Source organism: Myotis myotis, unplaced genomic scaffold, assembly GCF_014108235.1.
Source record: "Myotis myotis isolate mMyoMyo1 unplaced genomic scaffold, mMyoMyo1.p scaffold_m19_p_16, whole genome shotgun sequence".
Lineage (NCBI taxonomy): Eukaryota > Metazoa > Chordata > Mammalia > Chiroptera > Vespertilionidae > Myotis > Myotis myotis.
The window spans coordinates 29,111,248-29,123,077 of NW_023416320.1; the positions used below are offsets into that span (position 1 = coordinate 29,111,248).

At 37.7% G+C, this 11,830-nt stretch overlaps 1 long non-coding RNA gene across 4 annotated transcripts; it reads right to left on the reverse strand.

Moving 5' to 3' along the window:
- Positions 1 to 1,071: 1,071 nt before the first annotated feature.
- On the reverse strand, positions 1,072 to 11,309 carry LOC118670724. 4 transcript variants are annotated; one of them, XR_004972463.1, is made up of 5 exons: positions 11,215 to 11,309; positions 7,668 to 7,743; positions 7,372 to 7,505; positions 2,634 to 2,736; positions 1,072 to 1,515 (listed from the first exon to the last, which is right to left on the reverse strand). It is a non-coding gene; the product is annotated as an uncharacterized LOC118670724 (long non-coding RNA). The 4 variants fall into 4 exon arrangements; XR_004972461.1 differs by having other exon boundaries at positions 7,372 to 7,545; XR_004972462.1 differs by lacking the exon at positions 7,668 to 7,743 and adding an exon at positions 6,931 to 7,003 and having other exon boundaries at positions 7,372 to 7,545; positions 11,215 to 11,303.
- Positions 11,310 to 11,830: the final 521 nt, after the last annotated feature.

Here is an 11,830-nt window from a genome sequence, read left to right on the forward strand (position 1 = left end):
AAACTTTGCACCCCATCACAGATTATTATCTCTCCAAATAGACACTCATACTTTGAACTAGAAGCACAAATTCTCCTTTGTTCATCTCCTGGTGCAGCATTCGACATATTTTAGGTAATAATAAATATTTGAAAAATGGATGACTGAAAAAAATTAATGAGTGCCTACATCTATTTAGAGAGAAAGAGGGGAAAATATTTAAAGAAGAAAATCAAATTTGATGTATATAAGAGAAATGAATAAACATTATATGAGGATCATAAATGTACCATAAAATATTTTTGGTTTCGTCAAGTCCTGAATATATATAAATATTCACTAATATATATAACGAGACACTAGAAATGACAGAGAACACTTGGGGATATGAATAAAGATCAGGTGAGATATTAATGAGACCTATTTATTTTACCATCCTGCATAATAGTAACTGGAAATGCCTCCATGTCTAAATGAGGACCCTAAGAGAGGAAATGAGGTAGTATTGAGGGTGACTTTAACGGTAAAGTCTTTTTGAAATTTCAGTTTTGTAGATCCAGTGCATTCTCAAGGCAAAGTAAACTTGCTCTGTAGCTGACCCAGAGATTAGAGCTGCGCCTCTGGCAGGGTGTTTCGTTCTGCCCAGTGAATGGAAAGCACTGCCCCGGAGGCAGTATAACTTAGTCTGTGCTCTCTCCAATGTGAACAGGAGTTAGCCAAGAGCCTATTCCCTGAAGCACAGTTTAGAACACTGTCCCACACATCCTAATCCATAAAGCTGCTGTCAAGCACTTGCCCAGGAAGTCGTCTCAGAGCCAGAGCAGTCTTGGGAAGTTTGCCTTTGGCGCCTCTACTTCCCAGCTCCTTAAGCGCCCCACTGTCATCCCTGCCCAGCCACTCCTTGCATCACCCGCCCCAACCTCTCAGACTATGTATCCTCGATCCCCATTCTCATCCCCATCCCCATCCCTATCCCCATCTCCATCCCTATCCCCATCCCCATCCCAAGTTACCATGTGTCAACCCACCTAACACGCATCTTTCATAACCATCTTTAAAATGCACCTTCTGTACTGTACATAGACTGCTGATTTCTGGAATAACACACTTTCCTTTTATCGTCTCTTCTTTTTCTTCTTCTTTACTTTGACACTTCAGCCTGGCTATCTAACTCACACTCGTGTTAATAGGATCCCAAGGTGCACACATTCAGCATCAGAAGGAAGTACTAGCTGAAGTGCTTTCAATGAGGCATCAGACCTTCGATCATGATTATCAGGTCCCCAAGGGAAAGTCCCTTAATCATGCCAGCCCATTATCTTTATGAAGAAGTTCTGGGCTTCGTTACCTTCAAACAAGCTCTGAAAAATGGGCTTTGGCTCCTAATGTCAGTAAATGTCAAATTGTTCCCTTTCTCCTAATCTTAGCTACATGAGGATGATTTCATTAGGAAACACACCTTGGGCTTTTCAGTGAAGATTCTTTTGCACTTAATTTCCACGGATAGCTGTGTTTCTTTATGATACCAAACCACATCTATAGCAAAAAATAGAGAGAAGAGATAACATATGTAAAACAATAAAAATCTGTTAGCCAATAAACTAGTACAAAATGATCTTAAGGCAAATTTTAATGAGGCTTTCTGATGTGTTTAAAGAAGGAAGAATAGAAAAAGGGAGAGAAGGTAGGAAGGGAGAAAAACATAGAGGGAGGGAGGGGGGCAGGCAGGGAGAAATTAATGACAAAGGGAAAAGGTTAATTTGTTAGACAAACATGTATATATATATATATATATACAGGCATATCTCTGAGATATTGGGGTTTGTTTGCAGACCACCGCCAATAGAGTGAGTATCGCAATAAAGAGAGTAACACAGTTTTTTGTTTTCCAGTGCACATAAGAGTCATGTTTACACTATACTATAGTCTATTAAGTGTGCAATAACATGGTGGCTAAAAAATCAATGTACATACCTTAATTTAAAATGCTTTATTGCTAAAAATGCTAACCACCATCCGCTGAGCCTTCAGCAAGCCGTCACCTTTTCTCAAGTGGAGAAGAGAAGAATTGAAAAGTTCAGGTCTTGCTCTGGGTTAGGGTTTGGCTGAAGGGGATGGTGTGGCTGATTTGCTCTTCTATCCAGACCTCTAACACTTTCTCCAGACCAGCAGCAGGGCTGTTTCAGGTTGTTATCGCTCGTGTGCTCACTGGAGTAGCACTTTTAATTTCCTATGAGGACCTTTCCTTTGCATTCACAGCTTAGCTGTTTGGCTCAAGAGCCGTGAGCCTGGCTTGGCGTCCAACATGCCTTCCTCACTAAGCTTAATCATTTCTAGCTTTTGATTTAAATTGAAAGACTTGGGGCTCTTCCTTTCACTGGAGCACTTAGAGGCCATTGTAGAGTTTTTAATTGGCCTAATTTCAATATTGTTGTGTCTCAGGGAATAGGGAGGCCCAGGAGAGGGGGAGAATTGGGAAACGGCCCATCAGTGGAACAGTCAGAACATACACATTTATTAAAATCACCATCCTATATGGGCATGGTTCGTGGTGACCCAAAACAATTACAACAGTAGCATCAAAGACGACTGATCACAGATCACCATAACAAATATAATAATAACAAAAAAGTTTGAAATATTGCATGACGTACTAAAATATGACACAAAGTGAGCAAATGATTGTGGAAAGACGGTGCCCATAGATTGCTTGACGTAGGGTTCCCACAAAACTTCAATTCAAAAAAAATGTAATATCTGCAGAGTACAATAAAACAAGCACAATCAAACAAGTTATCCTGTATTATTTATTACTTTAACAAACACAAAGGGACTTACTTTGTGTACTTTAAGAATATTAACTTGCCCTGACCGGTTTGGCTTAGTGGATAGAGTGTTGGCCTGCGGACTGAAGGGTACCAGATTCGGTTCCAGTCAGGGGCATGTGCCTTGGTTGCGGGCACATCCCCAGTGCGGGGAGTGCAGGAGGCAGCTGATCAATGTTTCTCTCTCATCGATGTTTCTGGCTCTCTATCCCTCTCCCTTCCTCTCTGTGGAAAATCAATTAAAATATATTTTTTTAAAAAAAGAATATTAGCTCATAGAATGCTGGTAAGAACTAGAATAGGTAGGAACTTCTATTATCCTAATTTTACAGGTGAATAAACTGAGCCACATAGCGAATAAAAGTTTGTGTACTTTGTTCAAGGTCACACAGCTATCAAATGGTAGAACATGTACTTAAACATAGGCAGTTCATAAAAAGCAAATCACTTTATCATATAACCAAAAATACTGAATAAATACATTATTGAAGCTTATTATCTTGAGAAAAAAACTATAAGCAACAAAGACAACATCCTTCTAATAAAAATTTTGCAATATTAAGCAGATGATTTGTTTTTGTCATAGTCTGACATTTTAAAAAAATCACCAATAAATTTACCAATGCCATTTTTCAGCTACTTTAACTCCTAATCACTGTTAACTGGTATCTATAGTAATCCTTAGATCTTTAAACTTTTATTTTAATTCATAAGAATAACATTCTGTTATAAGTAAAGAAATGGAAATTATTTTTATAAAAGAGAAAACAGAAAAAAAGAAAGAAAAAGTACTTTTGCATTTGTTTCAGTGTCCAATAACCACTTTAGAAACATTTCAAAAAGTTTTCATGTTTCAATTTTTGGTAATCTTTGATAAAACAATAATTTTGTTGCCACTTTATTGTGTAGTTCCTATGCCTTTATTCTAATGGTATTTTCACCCAATGAAATTAATTGGCTTGGATTACAAAATGCCAGCACTTACAACAACTGTGCTCAGCCTTTGAACATTTTAATCTCTAACTACTCTTTCCATTGGCTAACTAAAAAGTATAAGCTATAGACAATTCCACTCAAAACTACCAAAGATCAGAGCACTTCCAAGTGGCTCTAAGAATATTGACAAACTACACTAGATGAAGCAAAAATACTCCTAAATAATGTTAGATCACCTCAAAAATGTTGGCCAAGATAGCTTATGTGAGAAACATGATTTGAAAATCAATTTGGGCGTACTGCATAAGTGATGCTAACAAAGATTTCCTCAGACATTCTGCCGAGGATATCAAAGGTTTGTAATATCAACTATTGTAAGTTGACAGGAGATTCTGAAAGAATCCTCTGGCTAAAAGGTTGGCAGAGGTTATAGGAAGTACCAGCAAGTAACAAATTGGTCATAGAGGCCCTTGTGTACTATAATAATCCACATGTCTTGACAATAAGTGTATAAAAAATATTATTTAATGAAACGAGAGTCTACTGTTCACAGAGTAGACTTCACAGGGATAGTGACCTATTGTACTTTCTTTATAAGAGTTATGGTTATATCCACCTTGGCCTTGGATCAGCCTGGCCAACCAGAAGCGAAGCAGGGAAGGCATGTATATATTAATACAAAATCATTTCCTCCATATAAATATGTTCACATATTTAAGACATTTCATGCATTAATGCCCAGAACATTTAGTATCAATTTACAGACAAAATGAAATTTTATCCTAAAGCACTCTTTTTCATTTAATACTGATGGCAGCTGGTCTTTAAATGTGTCTGTCTTCAATGGTTATGAGCAATGCCTTTGACACCTAATTCACAGGGTCCCTTAGAAGGACAAATGAGCTGTGCTATAAAATACCTGCTGGTGGTGCTTCTGCCTAAATCACCACACGCCTTCATTAAATTGATCCCTTTATTTTTGAAGTTGATTCTCCCTTTGCCTAAGATGTGAGACTAGATTTGCTGTTCCTGGGTGCTCTGTACTTTACAATCTGTGTCGATAATGATGTCGCTGAGATGAGTCTGTCATTCCCCAGCTTCCTCACAATAATCAAAGAAAACCCAAGCCGCATCTACCAGACACTGGAGCAGCATCACCGACATCCCCTGGCAGGATGCTGCCTTCCAGAAGGTGAGGGGAGCTGGGGGCCAAATCAGAGTCACACAGACAGCTAAGAATCTTCCTCACAAAGCGGTGTCATAATGAAAACACTGGTTCTTTCCATAGCTCCCCATAAAATGTGAGCTGCATGAGGTAAACAGGTTGAGAAACATAATGAAAAGTATATACTATAGATCTATTTCCTATAAGCCTATTTGTTGATTAAAATAGAGAGATGAACTGTCAAGCTTTTCATTATTTTTCATATAGCCATGATATATTCTTATATGTTTATGTAGCAGAAATAAAATTGCAGTATCTCCTGGGTCAGGAGTTATTTCAAGTTTCTTTGGAAGAATATTCGCCATTAAGTAGCACATTCCTAAATCACCAAGATACCTTTCCTCTTCTCTAAAAACCTGATCTCACAAACATCTTGGTAACGCCATTTAGACCACTGCCACTAAGCAAAGCCCAGCCACAAATGTGACGTATTTGTACTGAGAAAATACATTTTGCAGAATTTTATAATGAAGCACTACGATATGACGAAATATTTTCAAGAAAAATGGTTTTTTATTTGTATTTATTATATTGTGTTAATGTATTCAACCGTTAGCTGCCTAAATAATCTGTTAGCGTTCATGAACACTAAGGAGATTTATTTCCTTCTTATGCTTCTTAGTCTTAAAAAAAACAACAACTCAACAAATCATTTATTTATTTTGAAATCACTACTAAATTTTTAAGATAGCTATTTAATTTCCAATAAATCTCTTGCTAAAAAACAAAATCCCGTCTACTGCTAAATAATTGAATAAACAAAAGCAAAGAGCATGCTGTAATTTGTATTGCTATTATAGTTAACAGAAAGCAAACATAGTATTCCATATATCACTTTCCAGCACAAACATTTTAGAATCGTGTTACATTTCTTGGGGCAAAGTGCTACTAGGAAATCAGCTCTTATACCTGCCTCTATGTCTATCTATAGGCACTGGGAAATTGACAGTGTTTCTCAGCACCTTTTTAAATATTTTTGTCCTTCTAACGTAAGAACAAAAGTCCTGATATATGTCAATAAAAATAATAACAACAATAGGTATCGCAGAAATAAACAGACCACTCAAAAATGTCTTTTTAAAGACATGAGTGTTTTGAATTTACATCAAGCAGATTGATTGATTAATTGGCAATGTTCATATCTTCTTAACAAGCTTGCTCTGAACATAGAATTCTTTTAGCAAAAAAAAAAATAAACAAACAACAACCAAAAAACACACAAAACAAAACAGGAATAGGCATTGACTCCCTCTCATTAATGAGAGCTCTGTAGTCTGAGAAAATGTCCTGCCGGGAGACAGGGGATGACACCTTGGCTGTAGACGACATAAAAAAAAGTGCAGCCAAAGATGGATGCTAAGAAATCCTCCCTGGGAGTTGGAGGCAGCTGTGGCGTTCTGTGGCCCAGAGGGTCTGGCTTCGCTCCTACTGCAGAACCAGAGAAACCAACTTTCTTTACATTTTGAAAAGAGATAGCACTCACACTGACACCAGGGACATTATTTGAACCCAACGTTTATTTTAAATAAATCTATATGGTTAAACAAAACGGTCTGCCTGAAGTTAGGAGGCTGAGATGTGGCCCTGGAGAGGGTGCAGAAGAGCACGTGGGGTCTTGACCCACAGTCTCCTTTGGATGAAGGGTTGCCCGTGAACACAGAGCCTCCAAGGTCCCCTCGGCCCTGTTATGCAATCCAGAATCCAGCCTGCAGAGCCAAAAGAGGCTGCGAGGAAATGAGGGCATAGTGGTTCTGCAGTTAACAGAAGAGAGCATTTCATTAAATTGTACCACAGAATGCAGATTTGGCTTAGCATTCAAAGGATTAGGTAACAAATAATTGGAAGCAAATGTGTGGGATTTTATATATTTTGTTCCTTAAAGCTTATTTTTACCATGGAAACATTTTCCTCACTTGATGTAAAATATATTAAATAAATCTGGAAATTGGAAAGATCCTACTTTACCATTCAACGGTGAACTCAGAAGTTTCCAGGAAATGGCTACAGAGTCTACAAATGTCCCTCCATTCCCAAGCTCCTGAGATGAAATGTCAACATGTCATGATTAGAAGGAAATAGTCACACTGAAGATGCTAAGAAACTCTGGCATCTTCATTCCATATAGCAAGTTTTGGAAAATGAGATATTTTCTACCAAATCAGCTCCAATTTATTTTCTGCCTTTTGTGGGATACTGCAAACCTAGCTAGCAAATTAGTTTTGTTACTATCGTGTAACACTATACCCTTTTACACCCAACCTCACACCAAGACTTTTTCCTGGTTTGCAGTGTTTTCAGTGTTTGCATGAGAAAAAGCCTTTACAAAGTGATTGGACATATAGGGCTACTCTACAAAGCATCTGAGTTAGAGGACATTTAGAAAGAAATGCTAGCTTTCACACTCACCGTCCACCCTAGCCCTGAGGGCAGGGACCCTCAGTAGGAAGATGCTGGGCATTTGCTGCTATGGTGGCATGTCCCAATCACTGGCTGGGGTTAAGGAGACCACATGTTCAAACAGCATTGCTCTGTAATAAGGACTAATTGGAACAATATGAAAACACAATGGGTCCTGAGGGTCTGTGGGAAGAGGTAGGGCTTATGAAAATTTTATAAGCAATACAAGAACTCTATGCCTATTAAAGTCCCACCCTTCCCCTAACTTCCTCTTCCCTTAACTTCCTCTTTCTTTAGTGAAATACCTCTTCATCTTGGCTCCCCAGGCTTGCCGTGTCTGCTCATGTTGGGTTGCAATCCTTTCTCTGTCTGGAATAAATCCTTTTTGGTGAAGAAACACCTAGTTGATATTCAGTTGACACTAGAACTTCTGTCTTGCACCCTCATTCACATTGAACCACTTTTCCTGATGGGAGTGTGCCATCCCCCAGGTCTCGGTGTTACAAACAAACAAACAGGAGGAGGATGGGAAATAGATCCCAGGGATGGGCAAGGAAAGTGTTTTGGAAACCAACGAAGGGGTCATGTATTAGAGGTGGAAAGAGCGGGTCATGGGCTGTATTGGCTGTTCAACCAGAAAAAATGGCTTGGAGGAGGCAGGCTTTGACAAACAGGGGTGTGAAAAGTGAAGGCAAGTTCTGGTGATGCTTATTCTGCCTTCTTATCACAGTTCCACTTCTAGGTGGTTTTTCTTATTTTCTTCCTGGAAAGGGCATTCAGTTTCTGACACATATTTAACACCCTCTCCTCTTCCATATCCGCTTCGGAAATCCTTCTGAAGCCATCAAATAGTCTTTTTTCTTTAAAGTGCCTCTTAGGAGGTTTTTTATGATAAAATGTTACTCTCTAAAACAGCTACAGGAAGCACCCCACATTCTCATGGACAGCACTCAGGATTACGGCTGTCCACTGGCACTGCCTTGATTATTTGTTAAGCCCTTGAGGCGAGAACATATCAGTATTTGACAGCACAGCTATGTTCTTGATATTATATAAAAATAACAATTGTAGTAGCTTTATCTTTTTTTATTATCTCTCCCCCCCCCCCCCAGCTTTATTGAGATATAATTGACACAAAGGCCTTCAGATTCTTACACCACAGAATTCTGTGCCTGAAATGGCTGAGGGATAAATAATTTAATCCCCAAAGGACAAATATTGATAATTTTATAGAGAAAGTTTAAATCAGTCTCTTAGTTTGAATTTTCTAAAACAGAGAAAAGAGCTAGGTTGCAGGTAGTGGATAAGAAACAATGGAACAGGAGAAGCCAGATAAAGAAAGAGATGAGTCCAGTAAAGTGTTCATGGTTAAGGCTACAGCTGTGAGATGCCTCCTAGTATTTACCAGGTAGGCTGGGCGGACAGGACATTTACCCACCAACTGCCTTCCCCCAGGGCCTGAGGCTGTCTCTGGGAGCATGAACTCATCTGCATTTCTCAGCTGTGTCTGTATATGGGTTGAAAAGAGCATCTGTTTCTTAATAACAAAACCAAACAAAATAAGAACACACAAAAAGGCCTGAAAAAGAAAAACAGATAGACAGAGGGCGATTGAGGTGGAATGCACTGTGTGTGTGCAGACTGTCCACCAGCTGCAGATAAAATCAGAAATGCTTTCCTTTACCCTCACAGGGCTCAGAACTGCATATGCTCAATGGTAAACTTTGTCACAGACTCTTCAACGTGGTGGTCAGCACAGTCTCTAGTGAATACACAATAAGCAGTGGAACAAGCTACAGTCCCCACTGCTGCAGCCAGTACCGAAGGCAACCAACCATGGGTTTATCATCTTCCCCTCTGTTACATAGCTGAGAACTCAGAATTGTGCAGTTTTAATTTGTTTTAACCCTGTCTGATTCCTTCTACATTGGTGCCAGTTGCTTTGGCAAAGGGCACTTTGCAACACGGTCCTAATTGGTTGAATGAAATAGTCATGGTTATATGGACAATTTTAAATATCTTAATCACATTTCTCAATGCACACCTTGATTTTGTTGTAAGGAGAGAAATCTTAAATTTTCATCAATTCTTTTGTGCATCTGTATATAGAGATGGTCTAATTTAAAGATATATGTATCACTCCTATCACACTATTATTTAGATAATTATTTACATTTAACTAATAATTTCCCACAAATAAATGTTAATGTTTTCTATACCAGGAATTTGAGCAACATAAGACCATATTTCTAAACTTAAAATAAGGAGAAATTTGGCACCTAATGAAAATCAAGAATACTAAAGATGCATAGATTATTTAATTTTACAGTATGTTTCCTGGGTACATGCAGAATTCTCCATTCTTGTTTGTGTGAGCTCTTTAATTCTATTGTATAAGTATTTCATAAAGTGAGAGAATGGAATAGTTAATAGGATTTTTAGAACTCAGAGTAGTGCAACCACTTTCTGGGCTTCATACCTAGTTTCATTCTTGAGTGTTTTTCATTATTCTATATTTCATTACTTAAAAATTTAGCAACCATCTGCAGCTGACTAATGTCACTATTTGTATTTAAATCACAGCATTGTTTTAGAGGGAATTCCTGTAGGACTGCCAATTCCAGCTCTCTGATGTGGGCTGTAAATACAGTTCTTCAGCTCTAAGTATGCCCTACCACTTTCTCTTTTAAGGATAAATATTCAAAAAATTGCATTGGAAGTGGCGGTAGGGATAATTAAAAGAAATAATAAGGCGATTTTGGCTAAATATATGGGAGTCGTAAAACAATTTAATTAGCTGTAGATAATTGAATAAGCCAGCAGATCAGAGGGAATAAGAAACAACTTGGTAGAGAAGCCATAATGAACTATCAGGAAAGATCTGGAGGTCACAAGGGACCACTAGCTTCCACATACCAATAGGGTTACATATTTTATTAAATTGCTGCATGAAATAGAAGAGTAAGAAAAATGAAATCTGGGGACTAAGAATCATAAAACATATTAAAACCTGTCAAAGATCTACACTAAAATAGTGTCTGTGTACAGATGGTAAGTTCTATCAAATCTCAGGCAATAGATAATTCTGTTTCTAGTTAATAATTCTGACTTTAGTTAATGTGCTCCAGAGTATAGAAATGATTTAAAGCTTCCAAATTTATTTAGTATATTGATATTAAAATCCGACAAAGATAGACCAAGAAAAAATTAGACCAACTGCCCTGGCTGGGTGGCTCAGTTGGTTGGAGCATCATCCCATACACCAAAGGGTTTTGGGTTTGATTCCTGGTCAGGGCACATACCCACATTATGGGTTTGACCCCCAGTCAGGGCATATTTGGGAGGTATGTCTCTCCCTCACTCTCTCTCTAAATATCAATAAAATCATATCCTCAGGTGGGGATTAATAAATATATGAACAACTTTTTTTTTATAATATGGGTGCAAAAATTCTAAATAAAGTATTGGTGGGTTAAGATATAAATATTTAAACTGATTCAATTTGGAAACAGCATTTTCAATTTGTACCCTTTCTTTGTTCTTTTAAAATGATGGATTATAAACATGTTTCAGCACGGACTGAAAGAAACCGAAGCAAACCCTTGCTCTTTTTACAGAAAGAGGAAGTCATTTTTAGGTTGCTCAAAACTCAGGCAGTAGGATTAATAGATCATAAATTCCTGCAGGCTGGCAGTGTCCAGAGAGAAATAAATTCAAGCTGTGTCTACAGAGACACGACCATTGACCTGATGTTTTCAGCTTGCAAATGTTCTGAAGTCCCAAGAGAGACATGGAAATAGCTGAGAGCCATTGGCTCAGAAAAGATGATGGTTAGTGGGGACCTGACTATACCTGTGTGACAATCAGTCTGTGGTGCTTCCTTAAACACTGGAACCTTGACAAATGCCTGGAGGATGTGTGGTGAGCCTTCAAGTAGTCACAAGCCTGGCAGGACGATGGCCCAGAGTCAGAATGAAAACATTTATAGATTATAAACAAAATGACACTGGAGTTTATGAACTTAGTTTAGATCTATGCATTAGTTTAAAAAAAGTCTAGCTATGATTAGAAGTGTAATATAGCCCACTAGTCTAATTTTTATTGTAAGACCAACATTTGGAAATAAATTAACATAGCTCTTCATATTAGTATTTTAAAGGGGGATACTATTATAATTACCCAGGAAATGTACAAAAAGACATTGATAAAAGTTACCTTTCATTTATTATTAAAAATAAAATATTTTTTCTACAAATGGCAGGATATCATTTTATGATGATCAAAAAACCCATCAGCTACAACCATATTTAATAAGGTAATACTAGGGACATACTCATTATGATGATAATAAGACATCTACCATCATTGATTTTTTTCTCTTTGCAAATTTTATGCAATATAAAGTAAGAAGAATAAACAAAAAGTATAAATATTGAAAAGTAAGAACCAAAATTGCTACTATTATTTT